This window comes from Passer domesticus, chromosome 6, assembly GCF_036417665.1.
Source record: "Passer domesticus isolate bPasDom1 chromosome 6, bPasDom1.hap1, whole genome shotgun sequence".
NCBI lineage: Eukaryota > Metazoa > Chordata > Aves > Passeriformes > Passeridae > Passer > Passer domesticus.
The window spans coordinates 1,033,119-1,037,532 of record NC_087479.1 but is presented as its reverse complement, the minus strand read 5'-3'; the positions used below and the strand labels follow the sequence as shown (position 1 = coordinate 1,037,532).

The window sequence follows — 4,414 nt, the reverse complement described above, 5'->3', positions numbered from 1 at the left end:
TCAAACAGGGAAACTACAGAAGTACAAAACTCCTCTGTCATCCCTGTTTTCTCCCAGCCAGGCAGAACCTTCTGCTGGGCTGATTCTCAACGGGAATTTCATAACATAGATGTGTTTGCAGGAACAGGGGGTGGCAGGTCATGGAGGATCAAACTTGGATTTTAAGAGGATCGGACCCTGAGGGACACATTGGAATACAATGATGAGGTTTTTTAGGTGAGATGTCTCTGCTCTGGAGCCAGGCTGGGAGAGCTGGGAATGTTCCCTGGAGAGGAGAAGGCTCCAGGGAGAGCTCAGAGCCCCTGGCAGGGCCTGAAGGGGCTCCAGGAGAGCTGGAGAGGGACTGGGGACAAGGCATGGAGGGACAGGAGCCAGGGAATGGCTCCTCATTGGAAAAGAGGAGATTTGGGTGGGATATTGGGAAGGAATTCCTGGCTGGGAGGGTGGGGAGGAGCTGGGCTGGAATTCCCAGAGAAGCTGAGGCTGCTCCATCCCTGGCAGTGTCCAAGGCCAGGCTGGAGCCAGCTGGGATGGTGGGAGGTGTCCCTGGCGTGCACAGACAGAAAACAGCTCTGCACTGACCAGTGCCACAGGCTCTCCAGCCCTTCTCCAGGCGGGAAACAGGGGGAGCAGCTTCCAGAGCAGTTAATTGCAGCAGTTCATTAACCTGCTCACAGGGGTGAGTCTCCTGCAGCAGCAGGGAGAGCTGCAGCACTGATCTCAGTCTCCCTCCCCAGCCCAGCTCAGAGCTGTTCCAGCCCCTCCTGGAGCTGCAGGATCCCCCGGGGATCAGGATGGAGAGGTCAAGGACAAAGCACTCTCCCCTTTCATTGTTTCCATGCTCCAACAACCCCAAACAGGCACCACTGGGAAGGGGAAGAGAGGAAAACCTCAAAATAGAAACAGTTTCTGCTTGGAATCACTCCCCCTTCGTGCTGCAGGAACAGCATTGCTTTTTCCTTTTTTTTTTTTTTTTTTTTTATTGCTCTCCAGACACATTCTGGTCTTATTTAAAGACTCAGCAAAATAGGATAGCATCCATGTGGAAAGGAGGGAGAAAATGGAGTGAGCACTTCTGGCGCTCTGGAAACTTCTGGATGTCTCTTGAACAATTATTTGGGAAGGTTTGCTGCTCCAGAATCTCCTATCCCACCATCCAAAGTGTAATTAGAATTAATTTCAGACAGTTTAATCAGATTTAATATCAGACAATTTCTCCCTTTCAGAAGAAAATGGCTGGGAAAGTTTGGCTGGACCACCTCTTCCTGCAGGAACTCCACTGGAAGTTCAAGGTAATGATGAAGTTGGTTTTATACATCAAAAACTGGAATTAATTTACCTGCACACTCATTTTCCACGTTTGTTCAATTCTACCACGAGTTATTAATACTGGGGCTGACAGCTCTGTAGGATTACTGTAGGATTTCTGAGTTATGGATCAAAATTCCCATAGAGTAAACTCCATCCTCACTCTGGATGCTGCAAAGGCAACAATTAAATCTATTTATGTGAAATTAAAACTCATCTCCACATCCAGGATTTGTTCTTTGCCCAGAGCGGCTGGGGCTGCCCCTGGATCCCTGGCAGTGCCCAAGGCCAGGCTGGAGCTGGAGCAGCCTGGAATGGTGTCCCTGCCTGTGGATAATCCCTAAAATCCCACCCAACCCAAACCATTCTGGGCTTCCGTGAATGCTGGAAGGGAACTGAGGGGGCAAAAAGCAATATTTTATTGTTTTCTGGGAGTGCAACCATTTCAGTCCATGGAAACTGAGCCCTGGTGGCAGAGTTCCAGCCTGGAATCCCCCTGCACATTGCGGGGTTACTCAAAGTCATGGAAGCATAAGAGGGGTTTCAGTAATAAAAGAAGAAAAACATCTCTGTTACTATAATACCCCAAAAAAGTGCAATTATGTCTTGATCACAGCTTAGGGATTACAAGTTTTTAATGAAGTGAACATTGTCAGTGTGGGAAGCAATAAAAATTGAAAAAAAAAAGAAGTTACAGGACTGAAAATTTAATATATATGATAATACACATAAATCTATTAGAAAAAAAAAGTAAAGGAGAATTAATTATGTTTCGGTACCCAGAGGGGGAACAAAAACTGTAAAGAATTAAGAAATAAAAAATTCATACTGTAATTAGAATTTTGCATACTAAAATTAGAGAAGGTGTTTTCCGATAAAATCCAGAACCTTCTCCAACAAAAGCCCGGGATGGGAGCAGGGCATGGTAATTATGCACCAGAGCCTTGAGGTATGAAACCTGTACACAGGCTTGGGAAGAGGATTAAATATCCAGTGAGGGTGCAAAACTTTTTAATTTTCCAACTTTTCGTAGCCAAATGAACAGGAGGAAAAGGCTGTGGAGCAGCACAGCAGTGCATTATTTATTTAGACATTTAATGAATAACAAAAGAGTTGCTCTGTGGAAGCTGCAGGGAGGCAGGGAACGCTTTCCCCTCAGCCTGGGGGATCCCAGCTCCAGTGGCAGACAGGGATTGGAGCAGAGAATGCCTGAGGAGCTCTGGGATGGAGGGAGGTGGCCCCGGCCATGGCAAAGGCTTGGAAATGGATGGGCTTTAAAGCCCCTTCCAGCCCAAACCACACTGGGATTGTGGGATTCCGTTCCAAGAGTCAGCTCCTAGGGAATCCTGGAATGGTTTGGGGGGTGGGGGGGTTTGAAGGAGTTTTGAATGGGTTAGAGACGGGGCCTCTGAGCTGTTTTTGATGATGTGATTTAATTTCTTATCTTCTGCACAGGCAGAAGGGTGAGTTCAGCTCACATCTGCACTGCATGCCTCAGAAGGTCACAAGACCCTCAGTTACAAGACCTTTTAAGGATTTATTGACCAATAAAACACTGCCAACAAGGATATTTATGTTTTTGACCCAATCCTTAAATATTTCATTTCATGGAGCCATGCTACAGTGTGAGCTTCCTTAGCCACTCATGTTATGGCACACAAACCCACAGTGCTGCATCCTAAACTCCTTGGTCACCTCTGGAACTACTTTTATTTCTGTATCTTAAACTCTAAAACTCTAAACTTTCCTTTCCTTAGCTCAACGTGTCTCTGCTTTAGACTCTAAATCCACATTCTCCCTTCTGGCACCTCAGTTTGGGAGCCTTTTCCAAGGGCTCAGATCAAATCCTGGGTTTAATTCTGAGCTTTGGCTCACAGGCCCAAAGCTCTGGGAGTTCTGAGAGCATTTCAGATTCCAACAGATTTGGGAGGTGCCTTAAACCCCACCCAGTGCCAGCCCTGCCATGGCAGAGACACCTCCCACTGTCCCAGGCTGCTCCCAGCTCCATCCAACCCTTGGGCTCTTCAGTGTTTAATTCTGGGAACAGAGATCTGTCCCATGGATTTCCCAACACACCTGGATGATTTTCACTCACACAGCCACAGGGCAGCACACCAGGGAAGCCAGGAGCCACTTTCAGGGAGCCTTGGAAGCAGCTCCAGACTCAGGCTTCCAAAAATAAATCATGAATCTGCAGATTTCAGTGGGAAAGATGAGCTTTTAGCCACCCTTGGGGATCTCAACATCCTCCCAGGAGACAGGGCTGCGAATGATTCCCAGGAATAACCCCAGCAGCACCAGATTTGCAGAGCATTCCCATCGTCCTGAGATAATGAAGATTTGTTCAGTGGACAAAACTGGAAGCCTAAAAATTACAGCAGCTGAAGGAATGATTCCCAAAATCTGCCTTGTTTATTTCATGGCAGTGGAGATGTGCAGACAATTAACACAAGATGCAACTTCAGGAGCTTGTAGACAATAGAAAAGTGGGAAATAGAAACCAAGGGAGAGCCATCCATGGATCTGATGGAGCTGCTGTGCACAGGAGCCCTCAGCACCTCCTGACTCCTGTGCAAGCCAGCTTTGGATGATGCTTTTCCCAGTTCCTGACCCTATTCCTGAAAAACGAGGTCTTTGGATTCACTGCACAGCTTTGGCAGGAACTGTGCTCAGTGCAGATCCTGTCTGTACATCCAGGGTTCATCTCCCACCTCTCCATGATGGATGGCTCCTGATCTCACCAAAATCCTCCTGGATAAAGGTTTGGATAACAGCCCACTCCCTCTGAAAGCAGATCCAGCCAAGCCTTGCTTTGCCAGAGGGAATTCTATCCCACTTCCATATTTCCAGGTAGCCAACAGCAGACTACAGATGAATGCTGGATTCCTGAAAGTTCTTCCAGAAGCTCTCCAGTGCCCTTCACTTAACCATGACAGCAGCAACACCTGGATTTTAACTTCCTAATGATCCCCAAAATATGTATTTCCTGACAGAAAATATTGGAAATCTTTATAAATATTTTCTGAGCAGAGTGTGCTCAGTTTTTCTAGAGGTGACTCCTCTCTTCAAAAAGGGAATTTGCTGTTCCAGCTCCACGGAAGGAGCC

At 47.1% G+C, this 4,414-nt stretch overlaps 1 long non-coding RNA gene across 1 annotated transcript; it reads left to right on the top strand.

Annotated features, from left to right (window-relative positions):
• Window positions 1–995: 995 nt before the first annotated feature.
• On the top strand, window positions 996–2,966 carry LOC135302017 (uncharacterized). Its single transcript, XR_010363703.1, has 3 exons — window positions 996–1,124; window positions 1,227–1,292; window positions 2,764–2,966. It is a non-coding gene; the product is annotated as an uncharacterized LOC135302017 (long non-coding RNA).
• Window positions 2,967–4,414: the final 1,448 nt, after the last annotated feature.